The 21,848-nt window shown below is 36.7% G+C and overlaps 1 long non-coding RNA gene across 1 annotated transcript in view; it reads left to right on the top strand.

Annotated features, from left to right (window-relative positions):
• Positions 1–600: 600 nt before the first annotated feature.
• LOC136832481 (uncharacterized) overlaps positions 601–21,848 on the top strand; it is a 51,682-nt gene continuing 30,434 nt past the window's right edge. The window contains exon 1 of the long non-coding RNA XR_010851229.1: positions 601–1,526. This is a non-coding gene — a long non-coding RNA (uncharacterized lncRNA). The remainder of the gene's footprint in view (positions 1,527–21,848) is intronic.

Below are 21,848 nucleotides of genomic sequence, written 5' to 3'. Positions count from 1 at the left end.
TTTCCTTTATATCGACTGTTCTGGATCCTGGTTACACCCCTACTAGCCAAGTAACGTCTTTTTCGTTGGTCTGGAAATTTATGCATCAAAATTATTCATAATCACGAATAATTGCTACTGACAAGTATTCTTTTCATTATGGTTGGTTTATCTTATATACGTTCGTTGAGGTAGACTATAAAAGAGAATCTGTTCCATTTCAATTAATTTTGTGGTAAGTGGCTATTAGTATGGTAATTTTAATAAGGTACAAATCTCCTATCTTTTTTAAAATGCATCGAAAGTAGTGTACGTTATGTCATTTTAGCTGATAGAATATAATTATCATAATTATTTATCATAATTATCATGACACGGAGTTCCGTGAGACTCTTAGCTGGAGTCCGAGAGGAAAACATGTCAGCATTGCCAGACGCACGAAGTTTTTCATCTAACGTACCCCTTTCGCCTTTAAATAAGTTTGATTTATCATTAAAGGAAAATCTATTCTGCCACACCCCATTCCAGAGGCTACAATAAACATAAAATTTACGATTTTAATTATCTAATAAGGGAAAATATTCAGTCATTCTAACTTCTTACTGCCATGTACGACAGTTCACTTGTCGTGTGTGGACAGTGTGGGTGGTAGGCCGGGCCGTCGCCATGAACCTAATTTCAGTGATTTTTATAAACAAAAGTGTTTGTGCCTTTAAATTCGAATGTTTACGAAGAATTATCCGTAATTTCAACCAAATGCCGCCGATACTTGCAAGAGGTTGGAAGAAAACGAGTCCAAAGAAAGAGTGAATGCATAAGAGGAAAAAAAAAACTGATAAAAAAATTATTTGTGAAGTGAAAAAGAGATAAGCCACTTGTTTGTGAAGAGAAGCCACGTGTTTGTTTGTGAAGCCACGTGTTGTTTGTGAAGTGAGTGTTAAACCGAAGTGAATGAACTCCGTTCTTGCGCAAAAGTCTCCTGAAGAAGGGAATGGATGAATCATCTGAAGCGCAATGCGATCAGACTTACAGTATCTGTATCGGAATTGCAAGATGGAGGCATAGGGCCTAGTTGAATTCATTTACATTCCGCAACGATTCGATTATTCCTACTACCCATTCGGGTGTGCTGAGGTGTGGTATGGAATAGAAAAATTGCCAAAATATATATATATATATATATATATATAGTGAAAGTAAATATATACGAAACGGTTTTAGAAAAATGCTAAAGCAGTTGTTGCGTTTGGAATTCAACACAACGCTGGACTGAGTGGTATATGAGACTGTATTTAGTCTCATTCTACCAACGATTTCAGCATTAATATTTAAGTGACACAAATTAGCAATCGAGAAAATCACTCATTGGAAATATAAGAAATGATAAGAGCTTTTCAAGGCTAACACGCGTCAGTAGCACTCATCAAACATCAAGAATTAAAGGATGCAGAGTCCTTGGAAAAGGGAAGATTTGGCCCACTGGGGGAAAACTCCATTGAGACGAAGATTCCCAAGGGGTGGTTTGGAAAGTCATTGGCTGAGAAAGAGTAAGTACAAAAACTGAAGTTTTTCCAGGCATAGGCCTTAGCGTAGGATTTTTGAAATGCTCAAAATTATTTTATTATGCAGATTGTGTCCAAGATAGCTGTCTTTTGATACTTGTTTTTAAATAAATCCGACTTTCTGTACAAAGCTCTTCTACTCCAGGCAAGGTTCCTATTCAAGGTAGTCGCCTTTCAGGCCTATTGACCTTAAACGTTGTTATAGTTTAATAACACGATAAATGAATATGGGACCACGACCAGTTTTTACGTCTAGGGACATTTTACAAGGTCTCATGGCAATGAAATTATTATACCATCACGTTACAAAAGTATTGGTAAACAAGTAATCAATTATACCTGTGAATTGCATAGGCCATGTGAGGACTAATCTCGACCCAGGATATTATCAGTACATTTCAGCAGAGAGAGAGAGAGAGAGAGAGAGAGAGAGAGAGAGAGAGAGAGAGAGAGAGAGAGAGAGAGTACCAAGGAAGTGATGATATACATGTAGCATCAAATATCTGTTTACATCTTTGAACTTACATATTACGACCCTAAAGATTTTGCATTAGTTTTAAGCCTAAGTACGGTATTTGATAAATCATTTCTTTGGTAATAGTTAGGCTATAATATTCAGCATTTCTTGAGAATATCACATTTCATAAAAGAGAAACAACACATATGTAAAGCACATTTATTTTTATATGAGAGATGGGTTTGAAACAACCACATATCCGTCCTTAGGTCTACATACTCTACAAAAAAGAAAAACGGGAAAAATTAATATTACTTTAGGAATTAAATATCAATTAATAGATTGAAACAAAATTGCATTTGTTTTCTCATTTCAGAATTCAGTAATGTAAATATACGGCATTTAAACGAAAATATCAGACCTAGATGACATATTCCGGAAAAAGTAAAAAAGTAAAAATATAAATAATTATAAGGATAAAAGAGAAGGTGTTACGTGACAGGGACTTTTTGTTTACTAAATTACAAGTATTGAGATGAATGGTTTTTTTTTGGGTTATTACAAAACTTTCAATACTAAATCAGTCGTCTTAATTTGTTTTATATTATCTGAGATTTATGTACTTGTGGGCTGATAAAGTACGGTTTTACACTGCAATTAATCGTTCACTAGTTAAAAATCGAACATTCCTTCTTAAGCCCACATTACATGAAAAAGTCATAGCGTTATAAATATACTAAAACAGCACCAGTTTTCTTCAGGAAATGATCATGCTACTTCAGAAATTTCACCGGTTGAATTTAAGATGAAAATGCTAATCAAAAAATGTTTCTCGGAATGAGAAAGCGAACAGAACTTTGTGAAAATCACAGAAGCATATTATTTTCAAGCTCACTTCACAAGCGGGAAACGTAAATTCATCAGAAGATATGTGCAAGGGAAAAGAAACATTCTATCCTTTCTCCAGAGAAAGGTGACGTAAATGATAAAGAAAGTTCAAAATAGTCCAGATATTATTGTAGATTGCGTGGACCCGAACTCGGGTAAATAAGTTATCTACACCCCTTGGTAAATGGTAGTCAGTTTCTCATCAAGGAAAGTTTGCTCATTTTATGATAATTTTCTTATTAATGACAGTTTATTAATTTTAAACAGAGTTAGAAGTTAAAGCATCAGAGTTCTAGTCGCATTCTAGAATTTGTTAATAGGCTGAGAAGGCGTCTGAGTGACTGAGTTTTGGGTTACCATCGCTCTGTAGTCACTTTAAAGGACAAACTCAACATAATGAATGAGTGAGGAAGATTTATCTACTGTCAGAAGGTGTTGAACAAGTGGATAAATAAATTAAATAGCATTTGGCTGCTGAATTCCCTCGTCAGTGATGATCGCCAAGTGAAAGGAAATATTTGGTACAAAAAAATAAAAAGATGCTAAATATTGTGAAGAATATTACTGACAAAATAGAGGTGGTGTCTTTGGCGTTCCTCTGCTTAAACGCTTCTCCGAAGTCTACGTGTACAGAAGAGAGTGAAAATGCGAATATTCTTTCATTCCTGTTTGTTATTATCATTCCTCATTCATTTTTTCTTTTGCCCGGACATGTCGAAAACCGCTGATGAACTTGAATTTAAAGGACAGAAATCTCCTATCTGGCTAAAGGAACTCTGTCAGAATGTTCAGTACGCATCTTATTGGTGTAAAATCTCACACAGACATCAAGATAATTCACAAGAGCCACCAGTTCCCAATAACTCAATCACGTCACCAGTAAGTTTAAGATTAAGCGAACTCTTAGGCCTATTCTTCAGTCGCTGCCGCACAGGAGTTTAGACCAAGGAGGCGCGAGAGAGGGAATAAGGAAGTCTTCTAAGACGAGATGTAAATCCAGTAAAACAAGTTGAAGATCAGGAAAATGACGAAAGTAACGACCTTCGTGAACATCACCATGTGATAACCTCTGGTTCTCGGGTCTTCCTCGGATATAAACTGACCATCGCCGCCATACAGTGGTTTGACTTGGCTGATCTTTGCGGTCGCGGAAGTGCGGGGTTTGTCGGGGCTTTCGGTGCCGTTAATGAGGCTGTCGACTATTGCGTGGAAAAGGATGATTAGGAAAGTGATTCCGATGCAGAAGAGGTGCCACACGTCCACCATCTTGAAGTACGAAGTCTTCGGCAGTGAGGTTGATACCTGCCGAGGGAAGCAGTGGTAAAATAAAGAAGATATCTACTTGTTTGTAAGTTTCAACAAAAAGACTTGACAACAGAGAACAGTTTTAGTGTTGGGACTGTTTGAAAGCTGGGATGCAATCAGTCCTTTTGAACAACGTATGAAGTCTTGCATTCAAGATATACTTTAAATGCATTTCAAATTATTATTAGTATCGAATAGATAATATACTTGAAACTTAAAATGTACAAATTGGATACACGAGATTTATGAAGAGACCCTTTAGTTCAGGAGAGAGTTTAAACATGAGGCAAAGAAGCAGAATATTAATTACAGAAAACTTGTAACGGGAGTAAAGAAGTGAGTCTTTAACAAAAGAAGAAGTTTTTTACATTCAGAACAGAAATTCACACTCCGAATTAAAGAAAACGGGCAAGTAACTTTCAAGTCGACAGAAATTAGCAGATTGCTCGCTGACTGACAATGAACTATTCCTGTCTCAACCTTCAAGGTAGGCTATGCGTTTCCACAATAAGAGAAAGGTAACTTGCAGCGAGGATTTAAACATGAATCAATCTGAGTTTATGTGCGTATTTTACTTGTGAAAAGAACGTTGCAATGACGAGCTGTGCCGTGAGGGCTGACATCATGCGAATATCGAAAAGTGTCGGTCTGAAGAACAGCGTGACGTAGCAAATGACGAGCAGAACCAGAGACGGGGTGTAGATGTTGAGAATCGCGTAGCCATAGAGGCGCCTCAGCGGGATAATGATCTTGGCTTCGCTGTAGAACTTGGTGTTGTCTATGTGGATATCCAACCGTCCTACCTGCAAGGAAGGGTGAAAAATGCTGTGATTCTTTGCTGTGATGTGATCAGTTGCCCTGTTTTCAGCGAAGGGTTTTAAAATATTATTTTTTCCTTTTTTTTTGTGACTGGGTGTCAAATTTATTGTAAAGCAATGGAACACATTGATTCCATATTCTTGACCGTTTCCATATTCTTGAGACTGGAGAGAAAGACATCTTTCTTCAGATATTCTAGGCTCTCAAATGTTTTTATTTTCAAACCATATTGTCTTGTCTTCTAATCAGTATAGTGCAGGTCATCAGAATGTAATATTGTTTACCCATCATAATCTTGGATTGCTTTTCCTCATATTTCAAATTCAGTAACGTCGTTAAACGCTGATTTCGTGATGCAATTATTATTATTATTATTATTATTATTATTATTATTATTATTATTATTATTATTACAAGACAAGTTACAACCCAAGTTAAAAAGGAGAATGCTACCAGCCTGCGGGCCTCAGTAATTTCCGGAAAGCAGTGTTGTCAGAACTGGGAAGGTTCTGTACACACCATTCTTCGCAACAGAAATAGCCTAATCTAGAACCTCCAGCTGCAATTCATTTTTACCCCAACATAAGCTCACTGTTCATAGGTTGTTCTACAAATGTAACTTTCTAGACTGCATGCCACTTTCTTTTCTTGGCCTCACTGTACAAGTCAGGCTTCACAATTCCACATAACTATGTGGAAGTTATAGGCTTAAGGATCAGTGTGTTGGATCAGTCTTTCACACCATTTATTACCAAAATGTGGCATTCCCTACTTTCCTTCTCATGTACTGAATCATGAATTTTACCCTTCGTCTCACACTGAAAGGGCTAAATTAAGCAGGTTGAAATGAGGCATCCTTCTTTAAATTGTATTAAACTGAAGGAATAATGGTATGATTAATTATCTATAATTATTTATGCTTACCTCATACTCTACCAGCTTAGTGTCCAGGGAAAAAGCCACAGAAGAGTTTTCTTGCTTAAAATACAGGAAGGTCCGTGGGGCAGACATGACACTCAGATGCATAAAGCACTTCTGTACATCAAATGGGTAAAAGACCAGATCAAAGCTACAGTCAAATACTGTCGTGTATTTCCTCTGGATTGACAGTGGGTTGGACTCGCCAAAGAAGACCTCCACTGAAATGAAAAGGAATTACGGTAAGAAACTGTGTAAGACATCTTGAAAAATGAGATTATGAGGGCAGCATTTAAAATGAAATGAATGTGTTATATTTGAAATAAGTTGGTCAGATTAAGATTTCAGCTGAAATTACTAGAATGAATTAGGCCTAAGTGACTTGAAAAATGAGATTATGAGGGCAGCATTTAAAATAAATTGAATGTGCTAGATTTGAAAAAAGTTGGTCAGATTAAGATTTCAGCTGAAATTACTAGAATGAATAGGCCTAGGTGACTTGAAAAATGAGATTATGAGGGCAGCATTTAAAATAAATTGAATGTGAGATTTGAAAAAAGTGAGATTAAGATTTCAGCTGAAATTACTAGAATGAAATTAGGCCTAGGTGACTTGAAAAATGAGATTATGAGGGCAGCATTTAAAATGAAAGTGCTATATCTGAAACATGTTGATCAGCTTAAGATTTCAACTGAAATAACTAGAATGAATTAGGCCTAGGTGACTTACCTTCCTCAGCAGCGGCTTCATCCCGTTTGTCTGGGCTCTGGAGGCGGTTGATGAACATAATTGCTTCACTATCGGTCTCTGTGTGGTAATTTCCATCGGTGTTGACAAAATCGACCATAGGAGTCCACAAATCCTTGAAGGTAGAATATGACAGAATGTTCAAAGTGTTGTTTTCTTTTGCATTCAGATAACTGACTCTGTTCTCCTTCCAAGTCATCTTAATGGTGTAGGTCATCTCAGCATTCATCATCAAAGTTCTCACATCTAAGGCATCTATGACGATCTCAATGAAGATGGGGAGACTGGTTTCGCCTTCTCCGACAGGCCTAGGCGGCAAGTGCTTTTGGTAATCTTGTGGGAATGCTATTGGGAAACAATCAATCTCATCACTTTTGTCATGGCAGTCATACCTCAAGTCACATCGACTCGATAGTGGAATGCAAGCGGCGTTGTCACAGGTAAACTGCTGTGCAGAACAGGGCGTCAGTAGAAGCATTCTCATTCCTCCTGGAGCCTGGCCACATACTTCACTCTCAAGAGTCCAGCGACGGCGACCCATTGGATATTCAGGGACATATTTCTCCATTCTAGCCATTGTCACATTTTCTACCACGTCGTACCAGACCCACCCACTTTCCTCCAATCGAATGTGGTATTTGCCGTAACCCTTGAAGATGAGATTTTCCTTGCCCGATTTGTAGGCAACAAAATACACGTTTCTCAGTTCTGATTCGCACGTTCCCAACAGAGAAAACCGCTTTTGCTCTGTAAATTTACAGAGCGCACACCTGACGTTTGCTTTGCAGTCGTCATCGTCGACGCCTTTCACATTTATGAATGCACAGTTTTCGTACTTGATTCCGTTCGGCTCACCTCGGGACCAGAAAATCCCCGTGGCAAGTTCGTGATCGTAAGTGTACCGCCATGTGCCGTCACTCTCTTTGTCGCTGAGAGCTGTCCAAAACTTGAAGTAGCAGTTAGAATACTCGCTGCTCTCATCTGGGTACCTAGTCTTTGTTAAATTCATCAGGAAATCTATCTCGGCTTGATTTCTCACGAAAGGCAAATGTGTGCCCAGTGCCTCGCAGATATACTGAGCTGTAAGTTCTCTTAGATTTGGGAACCAGAAGTACGTAGGGCCCACTTCTTGATCACAGAGGGTAGAGAGTTCGGTGTCATAGGAAGTGATGTCACGAAGTATCCATTCCACTTCCCAGGAAATATAATTACCTTTGGGGTCAGACTGGCACTTTGCAATGCTGTTAATTTCTTCTGCCTTCAGCACCCTATCCCAAACATTCACCTGTTGAAGAATATCAAGCTTGAACTACCGTTAAGAAGGGTCAAAGAAGGAGTTAATGTTATTCTGATTTAATGGATAATGATACTATTCTATGATGGATAGAAATGCAAAAACTGTGGTGTGTGAACTTCACCTCATTTGAGTTCTGAAAAGATTTTTCATGTTAATAAATATCTTGAGAAGTATAACTGACTAAAGAAATTCCAAGGTGATCAACCATGCTTTTAACAGGAGTGCCAATTTCTCATCCTTCTTGGAAGAAAGACAAACTTGGAGATTTATTTTCCTTTTTAAAAGGGTTTTACAAGACAGATTACAGAAGATTTACAGTTGTTGATGAGCTAATCGTCTTATACAGACAAAGTTTAAACTTAATTTCAAGAGCAGGATGCAGTCGATTTTGAGGACGGGGGGTTGGCAGTCCCATTAATGTATGTAAGAAAAATTATATAAAAATCTTTCATAGAATAAAACTAGTTTTATGACTTGAAATTAATCTGTACTTGTTTAATATCAGAATCTCTAGGTGAAAGGGTCCCAAAGTGAAAAAAACATGTCTTTCATTTCCTTTCCATCTTTTCCTGCTGTCTGATTTTGCTACAAATTCTCATCATATTTCTTCTTTGAATTTACCTAAACAAATCCACTTACCTGAGTCAGTTCTCCACTGAAGCTTTCATTTGGCACATCTCCTTGGCCTAAGTTCAGATAGTCGCCGTAAATTTCGCCCTTCACGTCATACACCTGATCGTTCGTCTGCACCCCATTGAGGTACGTCAGAATGAGGTGTTTGGTGTGATCGTAGGTGAAACATAAATGATACCACCTGTTCGCAGTAATAAAAAGGTTGGCTGAGGTAATGCAACACATGTAAACATAATATATGTATATTGTATGTATACAGGATCTGCTGTACTGGTCACTTTTTACCAGATACATATACAATTTTTATTAACCACAATGCCCTCTTAACTTCTCAGTTTCTTCACATTTTGGAAATGCTTGTCACTACAAAACCTAGAACCAAATGAAGAAAGAAATTAAGATATTCTAATGCCCGTATTGTTAGTAGCTGTCATGGATTTGTTCTCTTCTGTATCAGATCGACACACATCCAAAACAGGAGTCAGTACTGTGAGGCTGAAAATTCTTGCTTTCTGGATGTTGGGGCCCCTTGTCTCTAATGCCTCATGTACATCATCTATCCATCCCTTCCTGAGTCTTCCTTTCCTGGGGCTGCAGCTGTTATAGCATCTGTGATTTGGTGACTTTCACACTACATGTGGCATGCAGAATGCTACTTTCTGTCATTTACAGAAGTGAGAAAGTGATTGCCATTGGCCTCATCTGAAGAGGCTCTTCCTGTCATTGGCCTCATCTGAAGAGACTCTTCCTGTCATTGGCCTCATCTGAAGAGGCTTATCCTGCCATTGGCCTCATCTGAAGAGACTCTTCCTGTCATTGGCCTCATCTGAAGAGACTCATCCTCCATTTAGGGGACATTTCCTCCTGCCAGGTGCTCCTCTTTCTTGGGGTACATTATAGTGAACCCCAAACCATTAGTACTAGTTTGGGAAGTGGATCATACCCTTTGCTACCAACTTATTAGCAGCCCACAACAAAAAGATTGATCTGATATAATCATATGGTTGCCATTGGCCTGAGGATATACCCAACTGGCATTTAAGAGGCATATCCCAAGGGGTTCCAACCCTCTGCTTAATACTCTCTTGCCTTGAATACTGTGCATTAGAATCCCAACCCATTTGCTATATATATATATATATATATATATATATATATATATATATATATATATATATATATATATATATATATACATATACATACATATATATACGTACATACATACACATGTATGTAAAGAATAACTTTATTTTTGTTGATTAAACGATGTGACTGTAGTACTTACCTAAATGCCCATAAGTTTGTGTCGAGGATTTGAAAATTCCATGTGTGTGCGAAAACAGGCCTTACACGCTCAACCCAAATTTCTGAAAGATCAACGATGTCGTTATAACTCACAGACATGTGATATATATATATATATATATATATATATATATATATATATATATATATATATATATATATATATACTGTTGCTATTTATTACACCTTTCTCCTATTGCAAACATTTTCAATTTCTGTTACTAGTCTCTGCAGTTCCTCTTCACTTTCTTCAAACAGTATTGTATCATCTGCAAACATCGGCTGTTTCAATCCATTCACAACCAATTTTCATATTCCACGAGTTTGCATTTACATTTATTTTCCTTGATCAGATTTCTAGTACCTTGTAGAAAGATATCGCGACGAAAATATGGCCTACATATGACACCCATATCTCAGATTCACTTAGCCTATCTTAGTTAAGTTTCATGTTATTTTATCATACTTTTAACTACAACAAATATCTAACGTAACTTTTATACACGAACATTCATACACTAAATCCTGGTAGTCTCCAAGCATAGGCTAACGCAATTTATCATCAAAAAGTTACCTTAGCATTCTTAATTTGTTTTTAAAAGACCACGAATGTATAAAAAAATAATTTTATGTGTCACCTGCACATTTTCCTATAATTTTTTCCTTTGCTAAGTCAGTTACATTTTGCTTTTACATTGGAACTATTCAACTAACCTCCTTTCAACATCGCTTCTCTGTTGGTGACTCGGTCTTCAAGTTTAAGTAAGTTCCCTCTGCTATGAAGGAAAAAGATCTTGAACCTTGCGCAAAGAGTCACAGAAAACAGCTTTCTCGAGCGGTCAATTTTAAGAGGATACTCTGCCATTGTGCTGTTGACTGCTAGTCCGTCCTCTTGGAACCGAAAAACGCGAAGACCCTCTGATCCTCCACCTGTTTGTAAAAGTATGTATGTTTGAGAAATTGAGGGACAGTTTTAGGTTAAATGTCATGTTAGACTGTGAATAGACGATATGAAATTGAATGCAATCGAATGGATCGTTATGAGGAATGTATATATATATATATATATATATATATATATATATATATATATATATATATATATATATATATATATATATATATATATATTTTTGTTTTGTGTATGTGTTTTTATTATATTTATACGGTGATGACAATAATCGTTGTTTAAAATTGATGCTGGTAACTTAATGGGTTAGAAGAAATACTTTTTACTACATCTAAGTAAAGGTGACAGAAGTTAAGGTATGAATTGTAGGAATATAATGTTACCTGGTTTACCAGGGATATACGGGAGGATTTTGGTCAAAAAAAAAAAAAAAAAAAGACATACCAGAAACACCGATAAGGGAAGAGGGTTTGTGGGTCAAGCGTTTTTGTTCAGTATAATGCGAGAAGTTTGAAAATAAATCGAAAAAGCTGTGCGTGGAATACAGAGACCCAGAAGCTTAATGACAGAACTGGTAAAGCGGCAATATGGTGGATGTTCGATATGAACAGTATAAATAGAAGATAAGATAATGACCTTAAAACTTGTTTATTATGGAAGCAAAACATGATAGGATATGGAGAAAAGTGAGTGGATTATAGTTCTCCATGGCTACTCAGTATCTTTATGAATTAAATGGCTGGAGGAATCATGGAAAGAACATTAGAGATTGATGCAAACTTGCAGGATAAGATAAGTTGTAAATGGGGTGTGGACTGGTTGATGCTGGCAGACAATACAATACTGACTGGAGATAGTGAAGAGAAACTGCAAAACTAGTGACAGTCTGAAATTTGAGAGTGAGCGTGAGCTTGTGAAGAGATCAGCAGGAAGCCTAAGATTGTGTGCAAGGAGGAGGCGACTGACAAAGTATATAGGCTATAGAGGGATTTGATGCGCTGCAGAATAGCCTTCTGTGCAGATGCATCAAGCAGCCAGTGGTTTGAAAGTCTGACAGCACAATGGATTTATCCGAGATTCAACACTGAAAGTAGGAATGTGGCAGTGACTGCTGCGTTGATTTTTATCTGGAGTCACCCTCTTTTTAGGATAAGCAGATGGATGTACTTTGATGTATCATACTTGCTATTATCTGCTTAAGTTATTCTCGTGAGTCTAGGTAAACTAACTTTAGTCTAGTGTCGATGGTTTACTCTGCTGAACCCTTTAAACGAAATGAAATGTGTGGAAGTCTCGTCAGTAAGTTGTGGAACCTGTCTCCAGATATTTCAGATTTATTAATTTTACTGAATTAGAGAATTTGTGTCGCCGTGTGAGTGTTAGGATCGTTGCATTCGTCTCGTGTGATTGCCCTACTCCGATTGATGGCGTTGACGTAGAATGCTGAGCCAGTTCCACAGTTATTGTACCGTGGGTCCCTTCAGTCTCGAGTCTGAGTTCCCGTGAATTGCTTGATGGTACGCTCAAACGTAGTTTTTATTGCTTAGTTATTTTTTTATCTTTTGCTTATTTGTTTTTATAGTTTGTTCATTAGTTCACCGTGTGCAATTTCAAGTTTTGCTATTTGTTACTATTTAGAGTTTGATATATATATATATATATATATATATATATATATATATATATATATATATATATATATATATATATATATAAAATTATTCTCTTCTAATTATTTCAATTCTACTACTTTCTTTTATATCTTGTTTTATTTTCATTTTTTAATTTTTTGTTTCACATTGTCATTTGAATTTGTGTAACTTTGCCAGGCAAGGTCGTAGAATTTTGGCTTATTCCACATGGGTTTATGCCCATTAATAATAATAATAATAATAATAATAATAATAATAATAATAATAATAATAATAATTCATCCTCTTGCAATGACGTTCCTTCCGACTATGTACGGAAAATATCCGGATTTCATAATAAAGTTTTTTATATGTATATTTCATAGCACAAAACACGGTACCGATTGTTATGATACTTTTAACCATTTCTCCCTCCCCAATCGTTATCTATAATTCCTTCACGTATTTGAATTTGTTATTCTTCTTTGGGAGGTATTATTGTAGAAGACCCTTGACGGACCTAAACATTTGTTCATCTTCTCAACCCATTTTCTGTAACCTTTCACTTTTCCTTCCCTAACGCGCGGACTTAACCAGGGTAACCATAAGGAAATAAAGAATCCTTTCGCTTAGAGCCAGTCGCAACTTGCAGTACTCACCGACAGTTAGCAGAACCACTGCTATGATTGAGATTCTTCGCAGTCGTGACCCCATTTTTAGGCTTTCAGGGGTCAAGGAACTTGGGCGGAATCTCGGAAGGTGTTCCGAAGTGATCTGGAAATAGGATGAGTCTTATGTTATGGATGAGATTTTTTGCTTCTATACCTGGTTTGACCTGGTAACTCCTTTACAGTGGTTTGTGTTGAATCTTCATAGCAGTATATATATATATATATATATATATATATATATATATATATATATATATATATATATATATATATATATATATAACTGCGTATGGCGGAATGTCCAAAACTGAATTAAAAGGGTAGATCCATGAGACTGATGATTACAAAGAGAAAATCACAAAATAAGCATTAATTTTCCTTTTAAAAAACTCTGGAATATATTTCAATTTCATAATGGCAAAGCCTTACTTGAACTCAGTTTTTGAACTGCATATTTTGAATTACAATCCAATCACTGTGATGTCATATAGGATGACTTAAAATGGTTAAGGTTTGGACATAATTAATCAATATAGTCCCGGAAAATAGCTGTCTCAAGAAATTTTGGCCAATATTCACATTAATTTACGGGTTTTAGTCGGCACATGTGTAACTAGTTCCCACAAAATAAATTTCTGGATCTTTCCTAGATAGTGACCCCCACGCGTTTTAACCCGGTATGTATCCACCTTTGCGGCGCGTCTAGCACAGGCCCGTTGGGGATTACCGTAAAAATATTAACATAGACTGTAAATATCATAAAGATAATAACCCCCAAGAAATATTAGTCCAAGATAACGGCCCCCGAAAACCCTTGGGAGTCACTATGTAGAAAAGATCAAAATTTTTTTTTATCACTTGTAAGGCCCAATAATATTTAAAAGCTTTTTCTGTGGAAAATCCTGAGAGTGGCGTCTTTTTGAGTTTCCCCACGTGTCTGTGGATAAGGTTGATTACCACATTTCCCCCACAGAACTAAATATAAAGTATTTTTACCGTTCACTGGGGTTAAAGAGTTTCCCGTCGAAGCCTGGTTGTCCCTGTCATTTTGAGTCACTTCTGACAAAAATTTGTGGCTCCTCTAAGATATATCAACGCTAATTCGTAGACAACTTACACGCTCAAGGTGAAAAAAGGCTGGACGTTTAAGCATATTTCTTGAGTTCTTTTGGCATTTGAATAATATTAGCATTGTATTTCATCGTACGTCATTTTGATAAAAATTTATGAGTGAGCCTTTTCCAGAACGCTGATCTTCATCCTTCCACTGCTTGCTAGGATTGCTGAAGTGTCATTTTGAAGCTTTGGTATAGATGCTTTGATTTTTTATTTTTGCTTCTGTATAGCTGTGTGCTTAGAAGCTATATTTAGAGACTTGCTATGTCCGTTTATTTATTTATTTATTCTGGACAAACTTGGCAAAAGAGTGAGATTAGATTTATTCAAACAATATCGTCCAGTTAACCGTTAGGCCTTTATTTTCAAAGATGTTAGCTTAGATGTCTGAGGAAGTGTATTAGATTCCATTCACAGATTTTTTTTAAGGGACCAGCGTAGGGAGTTTGTTGTCAGAGGTGATTTGGTAAGCATTGGCCTATGGAGTCTGGTGTTCCGCGGAGAAATGGTCTGGGACAAAGATTGTCTTTACTTATACGAGTGACTTGATTTCTGGCCTAGATAATTAGGTGGCCATCAGATTTGACAGATATCTAGAATTTTTACTTCGTTATAGCGACATCGTATGATCCTCACTCTCTCCTATTTCCTAGAGCATAAGAGCATAATGAGTGCAAAGACGAAACCTAAAGAGACAGACCACAGTTAGCGGTTGTGTAAACACTTGAAACCTTGGTTTCCTTCCTAAACTTACCGAAGGGTAAAGCCGAACCTCCGGTGAAAATGTGAAACTGCCAGCTTCCCTCTGAAGAGTTTCCTTGGAAATGGCGAAATGACTTATAGCAATTAGACACGAAGACGATTCCTGGACACTCCTCCCACAGGCGTGTCAAGTGACCGAGCATGCGCATTGGTTCCTGGCATTCGGGGCGACGGAATAAAGGATTCATGGAGGTTTGACACTGTCTCAAGATAGTTTCCAAGGTTTGTTCTTTGTGTGAGGCATCTGCTAGAAGAGCTTTGCACAAAGGGCAGAAGTGAATGTGTCATGGCCGAGAGTCACGGCTTTCGGTAATGTTAGAAAGGCCTTGTAACGAAACCAAGGTTAGGCGATGAGAAATCTTTGAAAGAGTATGACATATATATAAGTTTTTTTTTTTTTGTATTTCGATTGATGTGAGGAAATACAGTTCAGATGATATATTTCGCTTCATTCAGTAAGAATCTTTATCCATTTTTAGTGCATTTCAGCTAATTAAAGGTTACTGTCACATCGGTTCATTTTTTTTTCATTTAGTGCATGTTCTTCAAATCCTTACATTCTTTCAAGAGAGTTAAGAGTTCCTCTGTTCATTCCTCTTTCGATCACACTTAATACTCAGATCTCTCTTTTTTTTTATTGAATATCATATTAGCATCTCAAAACATTGTCATTAATTTTCCTAATTTTGTGAAATAATTGCACCTATAAGCATCTCTATTTAACTATTTTTAGGTAAGAAAGACTCTATTAAAAGTACATATATTAATTTTCTGTTGCTGTTCTTTCTTTGCCGTGAGAACATGTTCAATTATCCTTCATTCATCTGTCTTTTCTCTTCTTTACCGAGGCTGTTTCGTCCATTTCTACAAATTTCATAACATGAATCATTCAGGGAATGACTCACTCTCGCTTGGTCTCCTCGCCCTGGCACCCCAAAACCCCGCTGAAAAAATTAAATCCTGTGCCAAAAGCCAGCGAAGAACAAACTCCCACTGTTAGCCAGTCTTCGCAAATACCAGGTGTCGACCCGTCAAAACTTTCCTGAAGCCATCTTGCAAAATGAGAAAACGGCCCTGTCTCCATCGTTGCTTGAAAGACAGGGAGGCTCCTCTCTCGCATTCCTAAGTGTCTGTCATCAGCAGAATTTCCATGCATAATTCGCTGTGGTCTTTGTTGGGAAATCTTTTGAAGGCCCCTCAAGCGAGGAGGGACGGTGGGCTAACTGAGAGTGATCGACGGGACCGAGGTTTTTTCTGGGGAGAAATCTGTAATTTTCTTTCTCTTTGACCCTTTCTGAAAGTCAAGGGCTTTTTTTGACGGGAGCAACAAAGGAAAGTTGATAATGGAGTGACTCTTTTGTCATCTTTTTCTGGCCTCCTCAGCTTCCAACTTTTCTCCCTCCTCCTTCCAAGGAAAGCAAAAGAAACAGATATAGGCCTAGACATCTACCTCCTCCTTCCAAGGAAAGCAAAAGAAACAGATTTAGGCCTAGACATCTACCTCCTCCTTCCAAGGAAAGGAAGAAACAGATATAGGCCTAGATATCTACCTCCTCCTTCCAAGGAAAGCAAAAGAAACAGATATAGGCCTAGATATCTACCTCCTCCTTCCAAGGAAAGCAAAAGAATAGGCCTAGATATAGGCCCTCCTTCCAAGGAAAGGAAGAAACAGATATCTACCTCCTCCTTCCAAGGAAAGCAAGAAACAGATATAGGCCTAGACATCTACCTCCTCCTTCCAAGGAAAGGAAGAAACAGATATAGGCCTAGACATCTACCTCCTCCTTCCAAGGAAAGGAAGAAACAGATATAGGCCTACCTCCTCCTCCTTCCAAAGAAAGCAAGAAACAGATATAGGCCTAGATATTTGTATAGGAGGAAACCCCTACAAAACGATATGTTACGAATAAAATATGTAGCTTTTTCATAACATGTACTCTGTACATTGCACAGGGATTTACATGTTCTGAAGATGATACGATTATATAAAAATGGTATTTGATATACAGTGATTTATATTGCACGTAATTGTGTATACACAGATAAGCATACATGCAAATACTTTTTTATACTTTCATCTATGATTACAGTTCGCGTGTATGTGTATTTTATACGCCTAAGCCATCCACAGTGAATTTTTCTGGATTTGCGTGTTCATATATATATATATATATATATATATATATATATATATATATATATATATATATATATATATATATATATATATATATATATATATGAGTTTTTTCAGTCGAGAAACATGCCAAGCGCCATCCCGGGTCAAAGTATTTTTAATATGATTTATTACATTTTAAAAATGGCACTTGGCATGTTTCTCGACTGAAATGCTCATATATAGTATATATATATATATATATCTGTTCGGTATTAACCTGGTATGTATCCAACGAGTTGCCAGTACTAAACACGGCGGAAGCTCCTTGGAACGCCGTGTTTAGTACTATAAGCCCCTCGGGAATCAAAATATTACATACACCCACTTCTATATTGTGCAATCGACAAATCATATTAATAAAAACGATATCTTCGTGCGGCCGTCTACTTTCCTAAGCGCGAGTTTGCCCTGGACTTCGACAAAGGTGGATGCATACCGAGTTAATAGGCTACCCATCTGTTCCTCCTTCCTGAGAGGGCTCGTGCTGTTTTTCAAATTTGGGAACGACATTCTTATTGGTCAGAGATTTTTTTTACAGGTATACCAACGATGATGGCAAACCAGCAAGCAGCGATGATAATCAAAGTAAAAATGCTCACAGCTGCTCCTTGGGACTGGCACCCAAACCTCATTTTGGGAAACTTGAGATGAACCGAACAGTTACGTTCTTTGCTGGTCATTTTCTTCATGGGAGTATTTGGAAACTGATAGCAGTCATATCTTAAGAATTAGGGAAAATCTCATCGCATTTTAAAACCGTTTAACACATCTGGATTCAACATGAAACAAATATGCCATGTTTTAAATTTGAAAAAAATCGACGGCCAAGGAGTGAAAATGAAACCATTTGAATTAGACTTCAATGAAAGTATTCAAGAAGGTCTACATTTTCTTCAATTCAGTCAAGGATGAAAATTTCATATCCTTGGAAAACCACGTTTTAATATTTATCGTAATAGATAATTATATATTTATCATAACAGATATTATAAATAGAAACTTGTCTGGGTCCCACTTCCGCTTACATCTGACACTGGCTTTAAATTAGGACGTTTCTCTTTTACATGAAGAATTGATAAATATTAATCTCATGAGCCAATGATAATGTAAATGCACTATCTCTTTTGACATTCAAGATGGAAATCTGCCAAATGTGTGTACTTCCCACAAATCCTTTAGAAGCGTTGGCTGAGTCTTAACTTAAGGAACTTAGCTGTTGTTTTGGTCTGAGACAAAACTTCAGTCTACCGCTGAAGGGAAACTTGAAGTTATCATTTTCTGGAACTGCTTTCATATGAAACTATCGCATTATTTACATATTCTCGCCGCTAGCTCAATTTCATTCCTGCATCGTTAAGCGTCAGAGTGATCTTTGTGCGGAAAATCGGGTGTGGGGCTGACTGTTCGGAAATCAGAGTAAACAGTACCGAGAAAAGTGAGTGAACTGCGCCATGACGCGAATTGTTACAGTGTCTGAGCTGAGACTTGTTGGTTCGACTCTTAAGACTGTAATTTATATTTCACCTTAGAGAAGATCGATGTCCTTTCGAAGCTGTGGTAAGTAAGCTGTTTTGCGTTGTTACTGAAACAAAGAACCAGACGAAATAAGAAACAACTAATTTCATATAATTGATGAGCAGATTTCCATCTTCGCTGTCTTCGTTGGCTGTTAATGAATTGTCGTATAACTCGCAGTTGCAAGTGGTTTCATCGCATTAGTGCAGTGTGTTTCGCCAAACAATTTTTGTTGGAGTTGCAATGATGTTAGGGGACACTTAGGGACATACTGATTGGGTTTACGGGAATCTATACCAATTTAAATTCACTTTCCCTCATTGAATATCAACTGAAACTTTTCTAACGCTTCGGAACTCTTTCAACACCCCCCCATTTTGAGTTGTTTCAAGCGTTCCAGTCGTATTTTTTCTATTCCATATTACTTGAAAGCTTTTTTAACAATTCCCTCCAGTGTCTGCCGTGCAGGATTGTTAGGCCTATGCTGTTTACTACTGTAGGTCTAATTGTCTTAATGGCCTCAAAGGATATACAGTATGTTACTTTCTCACTATTGATCATATCAAACCATTTCTGTAGTTGGTTGATTATGTATCCCATATCTTTCATTCCAAAGTATTCATTCAGGTTAGGGGCTATTCGTCCTGAGCTGTACTTTTTTTTTCCCAGCCTGCATGTTCATTACACAGTCTTTGAGTGACTGGAGTTGCAACCCTGATGGCTGTAGGGTTAGGACGACTAGTAGTTGATCCGAGGATGTTAGGTCACACAAACCCATGTCTTAGGTCTGAGGCTAATCCCAAAAAAAAAAAACATCTACAAGCTCCTGTTAACCATCTCTTAGAAGGAAAACAATGTCACTTTGACGATGAGTTTTCATTTCATTTATCATTTTGTTGATATACGGTAAAACAAAACTAGCCATGATTTAAAATGAAAAATGTTCATGAACTAATGGATATAAATTTAGGTCTTCAGTAGGAAAATTCGTGCTCGCTCAGCAATTAACCCTTCAAATACACGCACAAAATTCCAACACACACAAACACACATGTGTATTTCAAACTGCCTGTGCTACAGAACTTGTTACACTTAACTGGTATCTAAAAAAAACAGTAAATATTCTAGTTTTAGCGCATTGGTAACTGTTATATCCATATGATCACATTTACTGCCAGGCAATGTTTTTTGTACAGTAAATTATTGTCTGTTACGTTTTTCCATCATTACCATTGCCAGTCATACTTCCATCAGAAAAACAACAACGCCAGTTTCAAGACATAATCAATCAATCAGAAAAATAATTCACTCGGGTGCTATGGGTTTGCTATATGGATATAAACTTATTAGATTTTCCTTTTGAAAAAACATATATTTTTTTGTAACGAGAGTTTTTTATAACTTCTTTTTGCTTTGTTATTAAAAGCAAGGCAATTCATTTACATTTTTAATCCTCACTGTATAACGCTGAAGAATACGATGAAAGGATCAATATTTAAAGGGGAAAAACAATTAAAAATATAAAAGTTAAAGTTCGTTTTATAGTTTTCATTGTTGCAATTTACTGTTTATAGAAAACGAGTTTAGATGGCTAACGAATTTGTTTTAGTTATGGCTCAATCTTCCTTAGAATTTCATATTTTCTCCATAATTTTACGCTAATTTTTATACGTATAAGGAGATAGTAGAAATTTTAAATTCGCAAACAAGTAAAATTTAATGTTTTCAGTGACAGCATTCAAACTAATCTGGACCTACAATAATGTAAATTCAGAGGTAATTTAGGCTATTAAATTTCCTTTATAAAATCTCACTGCTTATTGCCGTTTCTTCATATATTCACTTCTGTTCCAATGTAGCGCAGTTGGGTCAGAGTCTGGACAATGGTGAATGCAATGTACAGAATAATCTATTCTGAGTTAATGTATTTTAACCTTCTTAGGCCAAGCAACGTTTCCTGGTTTCCTGATTTCTCTCAGTTGGAACTGTCAAATGTTCACATTTCTCGTGTTTATTTTGTCCATTTACTTCAGTTGAACCCAAATTCAAATCACATGGTTCCACGGCCACGTTATGCTTGCAGTTGTATCTGATTATACTGTTGTGGGGTTTGTTATTATCTGTGAGAGCAGACACGAGTCTTTTATCACTCCTCTTCAGAGAATTCATTCGAAACAAAAGTGTTTCATATTTTATAGTATTACTGGTTGTCAATTTCTGCCCTGTTATTTACTTTACCGCAACTTATCTTTCTCTAAGGTTTGTAGGCCTATTATCTGGCTTTGCACGTTAGGCAAAAATCACCAGAACATCTGCAATTATGAAATTTCTTTCCAGATGTTGATTTTTCTTTTGTCTTTGTCTTCGTTCCAAAGATTCTCTAGGCCTTTTTTATTATATCGTAATCTAGGACTTACTGCTTAGTTTCATGTTTGTGAATCAGGTCTATAAAGTTTCCTGTGATTGGACCATCTTATTGGTGCTTTTATTTTTGTTACTTTACAGTTTTGAATTAAGCAGTTTTATATTGTATACACAATTCCCCATAATGTTTTTAAAACATAAAAGACAATAGCATTTTCACATATTCTATTTTTTGAAGACTTTCCCAACTAATGCTTTCTTTAAAAATTCTGATCAGACTTAATTGCTAATGTTTCTTTGAGCCTTAATCATTTAGGTTAATTAACATTTCCTTGCTTTACTTTTTATTTATTTTTTTTATTCATTTAAACCTTGGCTAGATCAAGTTCTCTGTCCCGTTTGCCATCGTATAGAGAATATGCTTCGCCGAATTCACTGAGCACTTGGTTTATGCTGTGGGTGGTAGACTGACAGACGAGAGCAATCCTTTCATACATTACAATCCGGTGAGGTAGGGAAATGTGAAATGTGACTACAACTTACATCATTACACTGAAATAAAACTATCATCTGGCATCTTTTAATCTGTTTATTTAGTGAAACACGCATACATTTTGTACAGAAAGTAGGTTATCACAAAATAGCATGAATATGAGGGTATGCCCCCTTTCTCATTTGGAAAGCATAGCAGGCACTTCATTAGGTTCAGACGTGGAACAGGCCCACTTCTACTCTAACAAAGAAATACACTTTATTTGTATTATATAAAATAACTTTACCATTAAGA

Source organism: Macrobrachium rosenbergii, chromosome 50 (assembly GCF_040412425.1).
Source record: "Macrobrachium rosenbergii isolate ZJJX-2024 chromosome 50, ASM4041242v1, whole genome shotgun sequence".
Classification (NCBI taxonomy): Eukaryota; Metazoa; Arthropoda; class Malacostraca; order Decapoda; family Palaemonidae; genus Macrobrachium; species Macrobrachium rosenbergii.
The sequence above is the reverse complement of the archived record's forward strand: the minus strand, read 5'-3'. Positions and strand labels throughout refer to the sequence as shown.